The sequence below is a fragment of the Nicotiana attenuata genome, chromosome 7, assembly GCF_001879085.1.
Source record: "Nicotiana attenuata strain UT chromosome 7, NIATTr2, whole genome shotgun sequence".
In the NCBI taxonomy this organism is placed as follows: domain Eukaryota; kingdom Viridiplantae; phylum Streptophyta; class Magnoliopsida; order Solanales; family Solanaceae; genus Nicotiana; species Nicotiana attenuata.
The window spans coordinates 28,913,831-28,931,769 of record NC_031995.1 but is presented as its reverse complement, the minus strand read 5'-3'; the positions used below and the strand labels follow the sequence as shown (position 1 = coordinate 28,931,769).

General features: G+C 33.1%; 1 pseudogene; it reads left to right on the top strand.

The window, feature by feature from the left end:
- LOC109229926 lies at positions 1,128-17,152 on the top strand (annotated as a pseudogene).

The window sequence follows — 17,939 nt, the reverse complement described above, 5'->3', positions numbered from 1 at the left end:
GCTCACCATCACCTTTTGTACTAAGTTTTCTAGCCATTTCTCTTTCTTTAACATCAAGGCTACCGAAAAATTTAATTTTATCAAGTTTAAAGTGATAAACGAGTTTTGGAGTCAGTCTTCTAAATACTAGGCTTCATTATTAAAAATAGTTTTCACTAATGAATTAATTTAAGCGCTAGGCAAATTTTAGGAACAAGTCTAGCTTTATATTAGTTTCGTCATTTTCATTAATAACAACAATAATAAGAATAAGGTTATAAGTAGGTTCAATATTAACTAAGTTTTATACATCGTCTTACCACCATTAAGCTACAAATAGGCATTTTCTTTTACGATAAAGATGAACAATTGTTTTTCCATAATCTAACCCTTATAGTAGTTCGTCTTAACTAAGATAAATAATTTCGTCTTAACCGATATCGGGAAGACTCGCTTCAGAATAAAGACATAAATAAAATGAGAAGGTCGTAAGGACACGTCTTGTTTCAATTCTTTCAAGTAATTAAAAGTTTTATTTAATTAACTTCGAGTAGGCTCCACTTTTGGGTACGACGCAAGAACTAAGGTCGGGGATACTCGTCTTGGTTAGTGTAAGCTAGGGCCAGGGGCGCTAGTCCTAGTTTGAGATTAATACAGTCATCAACAATAAAATGGGACATAGGCAAACATGAAAATCAAATAAAATACAGTTTATCCAAAAATTAATTCAAGCCAATTTTAGTCAATAAAAGCGATCGTGCTAGAACCACGGGACTCGGGGAATGCCTTACACCTTCTCCCCGGTCAACAGAATTCCTTATCCGGACTTTGTTTTTGCAGACCAATAATAATAGATTCAAACCTTCCTTTGACTAGGGATTCAAACAAAAGGTGACTTGGAACACACCAAAAATCAATTCCAAGTGGTGAATCTGAACAATAAAATAATCCCTGCTCAAGTTTGTCACTTTAATTGGAAAAACTCTTTAACACACAATTCATAACACACACGCATATTCTTTGAGGGGGTAAAAAAGGGGTGTGACACCTTTTGATTCGAGATGAAAAACAAAAGGAGATCCATGTTGGAGTACATCCTGCAGAATCTGCTTTTATGGAATCACAACAGCAGTTTCACAGTCAGAAAAATGGAGAAGGAAATTTCAAAAGAACTCTCAATGCAAAGAAGTCCAATATGTTTTGCAACTATTGCAAAAAAAAAATCAGGACATACAATTGATAAGTGCTACAAAATTATTGGCTTCCCCCCAGATTTTAAATTCACTAAGTCTAAAAAATATCAGGGAGTTGCTCATACTAATGCTGCAATTGGAGAAGGAAGTGCAGTTCAAACAGTCCATGGGGGAGAGGGAAATTCAGCAGGAAATGCCATAACACAAGAAAATTTTCTCAGCTCTATCATTTGCTCCAACGGGTAAAAGTTGGACAACAAGGTGAGCAAGTGACTGAGGCTATTGCTTCTGCTAATTGTGCATGTATACTACTTCCCTCTTCAAGCCCTTCACTTTATGCACTCTCTTTCTTCTCTTTCATTCATCCTAAGAGCTGGATCATTGATTCAGGGGCTTCTGAACATATGACCTCTAATTTCTCTGCTCTAATCAATGTTACTACCCTACCTTTTCCCTTATATGTTAAACTTTCAAATTCTCATAAAGTAAACGTTAATCAAATAGGAAGTGTACACATTCTGCTAGATTTAACTATTAAAAATGTTCTTTGCGTGCCTGATTTACATTTCAATCTAATCTCTGTTCATAAACTCACAAAACACCTAAACTGTCTCCTGTTATTCACTTCTTTTGGTGCTATTTTGCAGGGCCCTTCAATGAAGAGGCCAGTGGTAATTGGTGAAATTTTTGAAGGTCTTTATCTACTCAATCCAAAGTCTGTCTCTACTAGTTTCAAGATTAATCATCATCCTGTTTTTCCTTCTATCTCGGCTTGTAATAGTTTTAATCAAAAGAATGTTTCTACTTCAATTTCATGTTCAGTTAAATTACCTAGCAATGTAAGCCTATGGCACAAACGTTTGGGGCATATTCCACTTTCTAGTATGCAAATTTGATCTACCATGTGATGTGTGTTCTAAATCAAGGCAGACCAAATTGCCATTTCATCCTAGTACTATTTTCACTACTTTCTTTTTTTTAATCTTATTTGCATTGATACATGGGGACCTTATAAGGTTCCAACTCATGATGATTACAAATATTTTCTTACCATAGTTGATGATTTTAGTAGAGGGACCTGGACTTACCTACTTAAAACAAAAAGTAATGCCTTTTCAGTTTTGAAATCTTTTCTTTCCATGATTGAGAGACAATTCAACAGAAAAGTAAAAATTGTAAGATCAGACAATGCCACTGAGTTAGGTAGCGGTAACTCTACATTAGAATATTTTGCTTCCAAAGGGATTTTACATCAAACCATTTGCATTGCCACACCCCCAACCAAATGGTGATGTAGAGCGCAAACACAAACACTTATTGGAAACAAGTAGAGCTTTACTTTTTCAGTCACATGTTCCTATCACCTATTAGGGTGAGTGTTTGCCCACTGCCACTTTTCTTATAAATAGATTTCGATCCAAAGTTTTGAGTTATAAATCACCTTATGAACTTCTTTTTTGAAAGGAACCTTCCTTAGAACTTTTAAGATCTTTTGGTTGCCCCGTTGTTATGCTTCAATTTTGTCTTCACACAGATCCAAATTCGATCCAAGAGCTGTAAAATACATTTTTATGGTATACCCCTTTAGGAAGAAGGGTTACAAGCTTTTAGATCTATCTTCTATGAAGTTGTTTGTTTCAAGGGATGTCAAATTTTATGAATGTGGTTTTCCTTTCTCAAAATCCTCATTTATTCAGACAACTTTGCTAGTTCCTGATTCTCAAATGTCTACTCCACCTTCTTTTTCCTCCAATCCTACAGAAAATTTGATCTACTCTACTAGTTCTTCTTCACACAATCAGTCACTTGTTTTACATTCATCTAGTAGTCCTAGTTCACCTACTAGTTTCCCTACATCTACCAATTCTTCTTCTTCCCTTTCTAAACACACATTTATTCCAGATTCTTCTTCAGCAAGATACTCTACACTGTCTCACATTCCTTGTTCCTTACCAAATCATCCCTCAGTCAGGAAATTACTTAGAGAACATAAAACACCAACTTATTTGGCAGATTATGTGTGCAATTTAGTTTATTTGTCTAACCTAACCTCTAGTTATTTTGCATCATCTCTAGAACCTTGTATTTTGTCTTTGTCAACACTATTTTCCATAAACCAACACCTTTTAATCTCAGTCTCCCGTATCTCAGAACCTATAACTTATTCCCAGGCAGTTTTACATCCTGCATGGTCGGAAGCAATGGCTAAAGAATTTGAAGCCTTGGAGGCTAACAAAATCTGGGAGCTTGTGGAGTTACCAAAGGGAATGAAGGTTTTGCCTTCCATATGGGTTTATAAGATAAATATAAGTCTGATAGAAGTGTCGAGAGATTCAAAGCTAGACTAGTGATAAGGGATGACATACAAAGAGAGGAAATTGATTTTACAGAGACTTTTCCCCTGTAGTTAAGATGGCTACAGTCAGATGTCTCATGGCTATTGCAGTTAAAAAGGGATGTACTTTGTTTCAATTAGATGTAAATAATGCTTTCACAGTGATTTACAAGAGGAAGTTTCTATGAAACTTCCAGTCGGTATGTCTAGTCCTAGTTCTAACCTTGTGTGCAGGTTAAGAAAATCTTTATATGGAATTGAAACCGCCTTCACGACAATGGTACGCCAAACTTGCAGCAGCTCTCAATTTTAAAGGATACACTAACTCACTCAACGACTATACTTTATTTTTCAAAAATGCAGATTCAAAGGTCACCTTAGTTGCAGTATATGTTGATGATATTCTTCTAACAGGAGATGACCCTAATGAATTCAGTGTTCTGAAAAGCATTTTTTGGGTACATAATTCAAAATAAAAGACCTAGGTGATGCATATTTTTTTCTTGGAATGGAAAATTATCAGAGAAAAACAAGGTATAATTCTGTCTCAACAGAAATTTACCTTGGACCTCATGACAGAGTTTGGTTGTCTTCGATTTGAGGCATGCTTCTTCTCCACTGGATCCTTATTGCAAATTACAAGCAGCTTCTGGTGATCTCCTTCCGAATCCCACTATTTATCGACGACTCATTGGGAAGTTAAATTTTTTAACTCACACCCGACCGAATATCTCTTTTGTTGTACAACGACTTAGTCAATCTATGCGAACTCCACGACAATCTCATCTTGATGCTACTATGCACTGCATTCGATATCTCCTATCCAGTCCTGGTCTTGGACTTCTTTTTAATGCAGAACCATTATTCAAGCTTCTAGCTTTTTGTGATTCTGATTGGGGTTCTTGTCCCGACACGCGATCAATAAGCGAATATTTTGTTAGCCTTGGGGGATCCCCAATTTTGTGGAAATCTAAGAAACAGCCGCTCATTTCCCTTTCTTCTGTTGAGGCAGAATACCGTTCCATGAGACGCGTGGTTCTCGAAGTCACTTGGCTAGTTCGTTTCTCGAGGATTTTCCATTGGTCCATCTCTTCCAGTTGCTATTCAATCAGACAGCCAAGCTGCGATCCATATCGCCAGAAATCCCATCTTTCACGAACGCACAAAACATGTCGAGCTCGACTGTCATTTTGGGAGTGGTTTCTCCCCCTTCCAACTTGGGGGGGGGGGGGGGGGGGGATGGAACTGTTGGAATCGAAAACCCTACTCTAGACAAAGAGGAATTAAAGACGAAGATACAAATAAAAGTACAGAGTATATCGGATATATCGAAGAGTACAAGACCCAAGTGTTTTATGATAAGGCCTGCCGAGTCAAATAAATTAATGGGCCAATATAGAAAGTTTGATATTCATGCCTAATGTAGAAAGAAGAATGGGTTGCCTAATATAATAAGGTTATTCGATCCACTTCAATATAGGATTCTTGACACAACTGGAACTTTACTCAATCCTTCCAGAATGTTCAATAATCCAATTGTAGATATTATCTAGTATTGTACATCTCTGACATTTTTACATAGGATAAAAGTTTGTTAGGACATAGCCTCTTAGAATAAGATCTTAGAATAAGACAAGTGTAAATACATAGTTGTATTTACCTTTTGTTCTTTTCTACACATACTTGTATATAAAGAAACACTGTACATATTCTAATGATGAAAATGAAAAAGGGAATTTTCCTAAATTCTGATATCTATAAGACAAAAAAGCTGGACCCTTAGCTATACATGTCTACGACTTAAACTGCGAAGAAAAGGAATGTGCAACTATTTCATTAAAGTGGAAAATTATATTGGTAGATATTAACCCTAGTAATTTTCAAAATATTATAAGAAAAATACACAAACTACTTTCTCAACTTATCTATCTACATTTTATATTAAAATCACGAAGGCCCTTAGGGAAATGTCGTTCGTCTTTTTTACTCTTTTAAAATAGAGTTCACATTAGACAAAATAGTCATTTAACTATTTTTCTATTTAAGAATTTGAAATAACTAAATTTTTTATTATTAGATATTTCCTTATTTGGACGTTTCTAATATTTAAGACTTTAAAGTTAATTAAGTTTTTACCTTTTATAAATCCTTTCCTATTTGAAATATGTAATCTAACAATATTACCTTTCATGTTAATTAACGTTAGAATACACTAAAATATTGGTCACAAATCTTTCTCAACCCTAATCGACAAGATTCCCTAAACTTCATCTAATTTATACTAAGTATATGTTTGTGCATTTTCGATAGTCAAGCAAATATTATTTTAAACTTCTATTTTAAATCTTATAACATAATTTCAGAGACACTGAAAAAATAATCATGAAAAATGGAAGAACAGAAATATCGAAAAAGATTAATTTGTTCTTACTTATTTCATATTTTATATATTTTGAAATTTAATTTAAAAACCTTAATAATTATAACAACAACAACAATAACAACCCAGTGAAATCCCACTAGTGGGGTCTGGGGAGGGTAGTGTGTACGCAGACCTTATCCCTACCCCGAAGGAGTAGAGATGTTATTTCCGAAAGACCCTCGGCTCAAGAAGACAAAAAGACAAAAGAAGACAATATTAGTACCACCACAGAAATAATAAGAAAGAATATATATATATATATATATATATATATATATATATATATATATATATATATATATATATATATATATATATATATATATATATATATAAGAACATGAAATCAAGAAGAATGATACAAAGCAAAAGCAAAATAATATCCCTACCAAACTAGTCTCCCAACGTTATGGTATAAGACAAGACTCAACTACCTCCTAACCTACAACCCTAATACTCGACCTCCACATGTTTCTATCAAGTGCCATGTCCTCGGAAATCTGAAGCATCGCCATATCCTGCCTAATCACCTCCCCCCAATACTTCTTAGGCCGCCTCTACCTCTTCTCGAGCCCTCCACCACCAGCCGTTCGCACCTCCTTACTGGAGCATCTGGGCTTCTCCTCTGAACGTGCCTGAACCACCTGAGCCTTACTTCCCGCATCTTGTCATCAATGGGTGTCACGCATACCTTCTCCCGAATATCATCATTCCTAATCTTATCCATCCTACTATGCCCGCACATCCACCTTAACATACTCATTTCTACTACCTTCATCTTCTGGATATGTGATTTCTTAACCGGCCAACACTCAGCCCCATACATCATGGCCGGCCTAACCACCGCTTTATAGAACTTACCTTTTGAGTATCAGTGGCACCCTCTTGTCACACAATACTCCAGATGCTAACCTCCATTTCATCCATCCTACCCCGATTCGGTGTGTAACATCCTCGTCGATCTCCCCTATCCCCTGGATAACCGACCCAAGGTACTTGAAGTTGTCTCTACTCCGGATGACCTGTGATTATGTTGTGTCTAAATGCTAACGTCATGTCCTAATGATAAGTAACGTAATATTTTTCATTTAGGGTTTAAATAATATTAAATTACTAGATGTTAGTTTTATTTCGGGTGTAGATAATACTATTAAATTCCTAAAATATTAGGCGTTGCTACATAGTTCAAAGTATGAAAGATTTAATAGTAAAAACTTTAGTAAAAATACCTAAATATAATATAAAAAATAACTATATGAATTTTATCTAATTTTAAATATATATATTTAAAGGATAATGAGATTAGAAAACTCAAACACTTGAATAAAATAAAATTAGATTATCGTCTACATGCCAAGTGTTTTATTTGTCATAAAGAACATATATAAAATGTTGTAATAATATAATTATTATATAAAGGGTGTGTTTGATACGAAAGAAAATGTTTTACATGGAAATATTTCAAATGCTTGTGGTTTTTTAAAATTTTATTTTATAACTCAATCACATAAGTTAATATTATTTATGTAATTTATTTTAAATTTTATACTTATCAGTATAGGCACACGCGCAAAGCGCATACCTTAATACTAGTACTATATTAAAAGCACGAAGCGACTTAACGAAATATCGTTCGCCTTTTTTATCCTTTAAAAAAAAATTATACTAGACAAAATAATTATTTAATTATTTTTCTATATTTAGGACTTAGAAATTTATTAAAATTTAGTTATTAAATCTTTCTTTATTTAACTTATGTACCTAAAATTTAGGATTATAGAACCAATTACAATTTTATACTCCCTCCGGTCAAAAATAAGTGATTTTTAAAATTAGATTATCGTCTACATGCCAAGTGTTTTATATGTCATAAAGAACATATATAAAATGTTGTATAATATAATTATTATATAAAGGGTGTGTTTGATACGATGGAAAATATTTTACATGGAAATATTTCAAATGCTTGTGCTTTTTTAAAATTTTATTTTATAACTCAATCACATAAGTTAATATTATTTATGTAATTTATTTTAAATTTTATACTTATCAGTATAGGCACACGCGCAAAGCGCGTACCTTAATACTAGTACTATATTAAAAGCACGAAGCCACTTAACGAAATATCGTTCGCCTTTTTTATCCTTTTAAAAAAAATTATACTAGACAAAATAATTATTTAATTATTTTTCTATATTTAGGACTTAGAAATTTATTAAAATTTAGTTATTAAATCTTTCCTTATTTAACTTATGTACCTAAAATTTAGGATTATAGAACCAATTACAATTTTACACTCCCTCCGGTCCAAAATAAGTTATTTTTTGGCCTTTTTCTTGTGGTCCAAAATAAGTGATTTTTCTAGATTTCAAGAATGAATTAATTATTTTTTTCCTACATTGTCCTTGGAGTAAATAGTGTTGGAATATGTGTTATGAGTGTTTATGTGAGATAGTAAAGGTTAATATGGACAATTCTATTGCTAATTAATGCTAAAAGGTGGATTTCTTAATATGTGTGAAAACATCCAAAAATCACTTATTTTGGACCGAATGGAGCATTAACTAAATCATTTAAAAAGTCAACTATTTGAGACGTTCGTACAAAAATTGAATACGTCTTTTTGCAATTGTTCTATATAGCAATTTTTTAAACATTTATGAATAACTTTTTTGAAGAACAATTTTACTTACACTTAATATTTTCAACAAATTATATTAATACTCTGATTATGTGGTAAATTCATGTGATACTAATACTAAAAACTACTAAATATATAGGCAAGTTCTACTTTTTTAATTAAAAAAAATTATCTTCTTTATTCAATTTACTAGATGAGCAAAGACCCGTATACGGGCCCAACAGTGCAATCTTATTAAAATTATTATTTGTTGGTGTTTAGTTAATTAACTTTTGAGGTTTAACAAGCTATATTTTTTAAAATTACGTTTGAATATAAAAATATTTAGTATGAAATCGTCTTCAAATAGTAAGGATAAAAAAAAATCATTTAATTTTTATTTCAAATTGCTTTAAGATAATATGGGTAAATATGAAAATCTTGTAAATGTCGATACTTCTTTTTGTTGTTGTATTATTTTAAAATTAATTATATTTTCTCTATGGAAACTTCTATTTGAATAAAACAAAATTTTTCAAAATGAGAAAAAGATTGAAAATGAGCATTTGCACTGCACAAAGTCTAATCAACACATGCATAGTGCATTTAAAGGAGAATTGTTGCTAGAGAAATGTGGGTCCACGTGTATTTTGCATTTAAGAAATGCACACATGAAATTTTTATGAAATGACATATATGCCCTTGGTCAACCATCTTTCCTTTTCTATATAATAGAAATAGAAAAATAGATATTATTATAAAAGCACGAAACTTCAAAACTAAATTGATCGACCTTTTATTATTTTAAAAATAAATGTTATATCGGATAAAATTATCATTTGATTAGTATTTCCTAATATTTAGGACATTAAAAATAACTAAGGTTTTGACTATTATACTTTTCCTTATTTCAACTATATTTAAACTCCTAATATTTAGGAATTTACCCTACCAAAATAAGTTATGCAGTTCAAACAAAGAGTTATTTAATAACTAAAATTTTAGTTGATTTAAAAGTTTTAAATATTAAATTATAATTTTATCCAATGGTTAAGTTAAGAATATTTTACCTTTTTTTACAACTACAATGAATTGTATAGTTATTTTTCATTATTTTTCTGTATAGTTGTCCGACAGAATAGTCATTTAATTATTTTTCTATATTTAGGACATAAATTTATTTCCACAAGAAAAGCACTAGCGATGGAAGAAATTAGAAAATAGAGCAAAATTAGCTATATCATAGTATTATTTGTTACTTATTTTCAGGATTAGGTAACAAAAAATAACACTTTTTATCATATATTCCTACATAAGTCATCAAAAATCACAATAAAGTATATAAGAATTTTTACAGGGCAGTATTCTTTATTTATTGAGCTAGCTAATTAAATTGGATCAACATTTATCAATTTTAGGAACTTATATTTTTTTTAATTTTTGTTCAATAGTTCAAACACATTATTTAATAATAATTACTTAATTTTTTAAGATCGTATACTCAGGGCACACGCGCAAAGCGCGTACCCTAAGACTAGTTTTAAAAAGTCGGTTAACATCTAAACTTTATGTGTGAACTATTACCCTTTATTTTCTTAGCTTTTGAACAAGATTTTCTTTGATCATATTTTTTTACAAATAGTTATTTTCAATTTCAGTGTACTTTTCTGATACTAAAATCATGAACAGAGAAAATTTCTCTTACGAGAATATGGACATTAGGATATTATAGATCAGAAAAGTTGATGATAGAAAATTAGCCTTTTGGTGGATTTAACTTTTGCTTGGTCATAAAAAGTGTTATACTAACCTTTTTTAACATGCATATATGGTATGGGTCATAGACTAAAATAGTCTGCTAGTATGAAAGGATGCAATTAACGAATTTTTTATATTTATTTAAGCAATGTAATTCATAAAAGATTTTAAAAATTTACTTAATTTTTTCAATGTACCAAAAAACTAAATATACAGGTCTCACAATAGTAGATCTTTATTCTGTTCTGTACTAGTAACAAACTAACTCGCAAAGAGGACCACATTTTTATAGTTCTAATTGGGTCCCACTACGCTGCCACGCAAAGCTTCTTCAGCACGAAATCGACGTGTACGGATATTGTATGCTGTTTCAGCTTATACATCAGTCATAAAATGGTGTACCCTCTGTCACTAGCAAAAAAAGATTGGCATTATCAAAATCTCTCTCTCCTCCCGATAAAAGACTTTCCCGCTTTCTCAACTTCTCAGTTTCCTCCTCCTCCTCACCGTCTCTCTCCTTTTCTCTTTGTTTAGAGAAAGAGAAACGAAAAGCTGCTGCTCGGAATGGAGCTTCCGTCTCAGCATTCTTCGTCTTCCAGTAAACAAACACTCGATCATTCTCTATGTAATTCTACAAAAGTTATTTTTCCTTTGCTTATTTTCATGTGATATACACTTTTTTTCTGCGCAAAAGTTAATTTAAGATTGAAACATAGTAGTACTAGTTCGTTTTGACTATAAATTTTGTGTTTCCCAACTTTTACTGCTTATCAAAATTGGTTTCATACAGCGATTGTCCGATTGAGAGGAAGTATGGGAATTTTTGTGTGAGATGAACTTTTTCTATAACATAATATATGTATTTATGCACCTATATCTGAGGTTTTGATGTTTTTCCACTTCACCCTTGGAAAAAAATTAGGTGATCAGAGTACCCGATACAAGGAGAGCTCCAACGAGTATGATCATCGTGCTATGTCTTCAGATTCGAAGCACAACGCAACCTCAATTAATGAAGGTATTCCATAGGCACGTGTACTCCTTAGTACTTACTGTACAATTTTTTTTTGCAATAATGTAGAGACTGTTATCTGGTTGATTTTTTCTTTTTGGGGTAAGGGCGGAGCTTACTGGATAGGCCGAATTCATTGATTATTAATTTAGAATCAGTAACTTAAAATTATTAGAATCCTGAGCCCATAAGTTTCAAATCCTGGCTCTGTGTAACCTAAGTGAAGCTCCCCATGTGCTTCCGTGGCGCCTAGGGGCTACTGCTATCCTGTATATGAACATGACAATAATGACATGCTTGGCATTGTTAACTTTGCTGTTTAGTCATATAATGTATCTGTTCTGATTAATTAGTCCATGCAGCAGAAGATTTCAACATGGTGAAAGAAGAACAAACGAATGGAGTTACTGATCAAGATAGCGAATATCTTGCATTGATGGAAAGAATAAGGGAAAGGAAATTTGACCGCGCTAAGAGGCTGATATGCGGCCAAGTTGTTAGACCAACTTTAATGTGGGAGAAATGGGAAGAAGAGAATGACAAATGGCTTGCAGAACATTATCCCAATGATTTGGACTTAGATAATCAGAATGAGTTAGTTTGTGAAACAGCGGAGCCACCATCAAGTATGATTGTGCCACTGTTTAGGTACCAGAAGGAGTGGTTGTTTTGGTAACTCAGGCAAGAAGAATCTTCGACCAAAGGGGGTATTCTTGCTGATGAGATGGGGATGGGGAAAACTATCCAAGCGATAGCACTTGTGCTTGCTAAACGAGAATTAGGGAAAGCAATTAGTGAATCCAGCTTATTGTCTTCTTCACTGAGTACAACACAGGAACTCCCAGCAGTAAAAGGCACTCTTATCATATGTCCTGTGGTTGCTGCCATTCAGTGGGTTAATGAGATCAATCGATGCACCAGTGAAGGAAGCAACAAGATTCTTGTTTATCATGGCAACAAAAGGAATCATATCCACAATATTGAGGAATATGATTTTGTCATCACTACTTACTCCACTGTTGAGTCTGAATATAGGAAAAATGTGATGCCGCCAAAGCAGAAGTGTCAGTGGTGTGGAAAATCTTATTTTGAAGAAAAGTTGTCCATTCACCAGAAGAAGTGTGGACCGGATTCTGTTAAAAATTCCAATCAGTCAAAGCAGCAGAGGAAGAAGTTAAAACTTGGGGTAGAGTTGTTGAAGCAGGAAACAGATTCTGTGAAGTCAGAGACTAATATGCAGAAAACAGATTCTACGGAGTTAGAGGCTAATGTGCAGAAAGCAGATTCTATTGAGTCAGAGATTGATATGCAGAAAACAGGTCATAGGAAGAGCATGAAGCGTAGTAGCATGACAGAAGAAGGGAAGAATGATGGTTCTATTAACAATTCAGCAAGTGTATGCCAAGATTTGTCACGGAAGAAGTCGATTTTGCATTCAGTAAAGTGGGATCGCATCATCTTGGATGAGGTAGGTCGTTTATTCACATATCATGCACACTTGTATTTGTTGTTGCTTTCTTCAATTATCATTTTCTCATAGTTCTTATTCGTCAGTATTAGCTGAGAATGTATATGTTTTTTCCCTTGGATATGTTTTCATGTTCTGTTCATGATGTTTTGATAACAATACCAGTTTTCTCCCAGAAGATCAAGTTATTCACAAAACCTAAAAGTTAGAAACATGGAGATCTGTAGTGATTTCTTAAGGAGCTAGAATGTGAAGAGTCTTGTGGTTTATGCAGAAGCACTTTGGTAACTGCTGAGTAATATAGATGAAAGTACCTACCGGCCTCTATGATGTTTTAGGTCATCAACCTTTAATTAGCAGTATGAAAGAAACAAAATATTTATCCTTATCCTAATGCTCATTGTTTTGCTCAACTGCTCATCATGTGAAATATTATCTGCAATTCTAGTTTGATTTCTACCTTCTATCCTCATAATGATCTGAGCATTCTGTTCTCTCTGTTCCTACTGAATAATGTTGTATTTGATTTGTAGTGTGTGCCTGTCCCAATCATCTCACTGCGTCTAGAATTCCTTAGTTTCATGTGATGCAATGTCATTTGTGTGCAATGTTTCAACCGATTGCACTTCTCTTGCACAGGCTCATTATGTAAAAGGTAGGCGCTGCAACACAACAAAAGCTACTCTTGCTTTGGAATCTTCTTATAAGTGGGCCTTAAGTGGTACTCCGATTCAGAATCTTGTTGGAGAATTGTATTCACTTGTAAGTTTAACTTTTGCTGGTTAATGTCTTCCAGATGTTTGTGTTATGAGATTAATTAAATGCTTTACTTTTGCACAGGTCCGTTTCCTACAAATAGTACCCTACTCTTTTTACTTTTGCAAGGATTGTGATTGCAGAACACCTGACTATAGGTAAACTTAAAGCTTCTTCTTGATCTTTGTACCTACCCCAAGGGCTAAAAACATATTTTATCTGTTCTTTCTTTTGCTCCTCGCCCATTGTTATGTGAAATCTTTTCTCTTGTATGTCCTTTGATAAATTTTATGTCTTGCAGCTCTACAGCTGAGTGCCCACGATGCCCCCACAAATCTGTACGGCACTTTTGCTGGTGGAATAGAGTAAGTTAAATTGACATTCAAACTTTTGAGGCTCCCCCTTGTTGCCAAAAATTAAATTTATTTCTGACATGGTGAGGTTGATGCGTATTCTCTTTCTAGTACATTGCTACACCTATAAAACGCGAAGGAAATTCTGGGAGTGGTAGAGATGCAATGGTTCTTTTGAAACACAAAATTCTAAAAAACATCCTACTGAGACGTAGCAAAAAAGGAAGAGCTGCTGATCTTGCACTTCCTATGAAAATTGTAAGTTTTGTTGGGCACTAATGTAGGTTGATTCAATTTGATAATCATCTTCTCTCCAGCTTATCTGTTACTTGTATACGGTCTCAGGTTACTTTGAGAAAAGATTCTTTGGATATCAAAGAAGAAGACTACTACATGTCATTGTACAATAAAAGCCAGGCACAGTTTCATACGTATGCTTCCTAGCCGATATATGCTGTTCCAACCCAAGATTTTCTTGCTTAACACTCTTGCTTGTCTGTGGTTCCCCAGTTTGCTGGTCACCCTAAAAGTAGTGTTTCCCTTTTTTTTGTATCACGAGGCTAGCACATTTATTTTGTTTTCTTGTCTTATGTATTGACTAATCTCATGGAGTATGTTTCCTATGATTGCTTGGTCTTGAGTTTTCTGGAACATATTGGTTCCATTTCTTGGAATACTGAATGATTAAAGATCATGTGCTTTCCTTTTCCTACCAATGTGTTAGATCATGAGAATACTGCTACTATGTGATAGCATTTATCTTTCTCCTCTTCTCTCTCTGTCTCAATCTCTGTCTCTTTGTCTGTTCTTTTCTTTTTCTTCCTTTTTCATTTCTTCTCATTTCTTCTCCTTACCTCCCTTCTCCCTTCTCGTCTCTACATCGCCATGATTTCTTTCCTTGTTATTTTTACCTTGCAAAAGTCACAAAAAGAGTAAGGGTAGTTTTAGATCTAGTTATATCTTCTACCCATTATGTATTTTGGTGCAGTTATGTTCAAGCTGGAACAGTGATGAATAACTATGCACACATTTTTGAGCTGCTCATACGCCTACGGCAGGTATCAAGATGATGCTGTATAAATGCTTGACTTGCATGGAACTAATTGTTGTTGGGAATTGTAATGTACACATGCACTCATGTACTTGTTTGTTTTGATTGTCTAGTTATTACCTCCCAGTCCTCACAATTTGATCTACCATGCCCCTCACTGCACCTTTGTGTCTACAATCTCCATCCAATTTTCTTTCCCTGCAAATATTTTTACGTTCAGCTACTTGTCCTTGGTCCTTTCTTTTAAGGGATCTTTACATAAGGCCATCTCCAATTCTTGCTTCCATTTTCTCCTCCAAAATGCAGTAAATTCCAAAATGGAGTAAAGTTACTCCAACCATTACTCCATTTTTTACTCCAAAAAAGAATATTCCATTTATATTTTTCTCTCTCTTCAATATTATATTATTATCTTTTATTTAAATTTTATTTTTTATTTCTATTAAATAAAATCTATCCTTTTTTCTTTTTTACATATTCATCACATATAATTTAATATAAAATTATTTTATACCAGCAAATATTATAGATTATATATATTAACGGAACTATAATGATTTTGGTGTATCTGGAAACGACATACCTCCCTCTAAGTTATTATGCTATTTACCATAGTTTCAATTTTTATGTATTTTCAATTTTAGCAACATTTAATATTTTATATTCGCACATTTCAATTTTAGCAACATCTAATATTTTATATTTGTACCATTCATTTTTTGAGATGATTATATATTTTTTGTACAATTATAACGTATAATAAAATTAAGTTACAATTACATAAAAATAATAAATGCACAAAAATTAATTTAACAAATTATACGCCAAAGTTAAGATGTAATATTAATATTATAAAGATGTTAGATAAACATAATTAGGTATATATAAAAAGATAAATTAAAAGAGTTAAATAATAAAATAAGCATGAATAGTAATGGGGGAGATGATTAGTGTCACTCCATATTTGGAGTAACACTATCCATCCCCAATTTTGGGGGCAAAAATGGGAGAGCATTGGAGCTCATTATGGCAAAAAATGCCCCCATTATGGAGAGATGGGGGAGGGTTGGAGATGCCCTAAGTAGCCGGTCAAATTTTCATGTTTACTTTTTTAGCCGGTATACATAGATTATGCACCGGTTATATATGATTATAAACATATTATATAGAAATTTTACATATATTATACATCCGCCGGTTATTTTTAATTTAAGCCATTTGGTGGGTGTCTATTTGGGTTAATACTTCTTCTTCTTTTTTTAACTTCAACTTATTTCTTGTAATATACATAGAGAGATGCTGTGCAACTTTTTTTATCTTGGCCTATTCTTTTTAATATTCTGCAACTTCTTCTATGTTCTCCTCTTCTTTTTCCTATCTCTTTTTCTGCTGTAATTTAACAAAATTTCTCATTATAAGTTTAACCCTCTGGTATTACATTTATTTGCTTTGTTAAAATTTTGAAGTGATAACTTTAGATGGTTGGACGTATACTTGATGATTAACCTATAGTCTATATAATTTGGTCAAGGGAATTTTGGGGACCACAAAATTAATCTGTACTCGACCAAAGTTTAGGACTGGACATAGATTGTATTGTTGAACTTATTTGATGTGTAATTCAGCTAACTAGATGAGTCCTAAAAGGTTAACTTGAGCATATTTGTTTGCTTAAACTATTTTCTCACGGCCGAGTTCTTAATTTTGGTTTGGCTAGTCACTTTTGTGAATATAATTTTGAAGTACCTGGTCCTCTTATCATGCTTGGCCCCAGGTGTATATTTAGTTTCCTGTTACTTGTTACATGGGGTTAGTATTCACTTTTCTTTTTGCATCTTCCAAATATGCCTCTTGAGTAGCGGGTTGCAATAAATTAACAGTTTAAACACCCGTAATAAAGTAGAAATTTGACTATCTAAAACATTCAAGTGTTTGTTTTATTTCAGCCAAGTTTTGTTGTGCTAAATGTCTGATTGATTTCTTTTCTTAATTCGGCAGGCAGTTCTTCATCCTTACCTTGTAGTATATTCGAGTACTGCTTTGGCAAAAATTGGGAGCATGGACTCTGGAAATATTGAACAACCTTGTGGTTTATGTCAAGATACAGTGGAAGATCCAGTAGTGAGTTCATGCACCCCTTCTCCCTTCCACCCCCAAAAAAAGGAGAATGTCCCAGCATCTTTCAGCTGCTCATTTTCTGCCTGAATTTTATATGTACAATCGTTAAATACAATTTTCTTGCATTATATATTTAAAGTATTTTTCCTTAGTAATTATTTAAGGATCACATGTGTACTAGTTCTTTCTAGCGAAAATGGTGATGGTATGGCCAGCGCTTTTACAAAAGCTACTCCATATGCTATTTCCATTTTCCATAACTCCTCCGAAGTTCATGAATATTTTGGAAAGTCTTTCTCTGATATTACCATAGAGATTAATAATTTATAGAAAGTTCTTTTAATTATCTTTGAGCATGTAAAATCACTTTATTAAGCTCTTCTAATGGCATGCCGTCCTTATCCATTAGACAGTCTTTTTCTGAACTGTGCAACAATTTTGTATTTTGCCCTATAGTATATAATATTATATTATGTTACATGACACGTAGAAAGTTACTTGAAAATGGTTGCTTGGGGTGCTTATTTGATTTATTCACTTTTTGTTTTCTTAAATCCTCTTCAAACCATGACATCTTCATTAAATAAAAATGCTGGTTTGTCATATAATAGAGCAAGTGCATACTCAAAATGTTTCTCACATGGAAATGTGACTCAAGAATGCAAGATTGTGGCAAAAGATTACACTATATTGAGTTTCACAATCTGACATTATTTACGTAATCATATTATGAGCCCATTTGGATTAGCTGATTGTAAATAAATGATAAGCTTGAAGTGTTAAAAAATATTTTTAAATGCTGAAACTAATTTTTAAAATAAACATTTACGCGTTTGGATAGAAGCGCTGAAGCTGATAATAAACAGTTGATGTG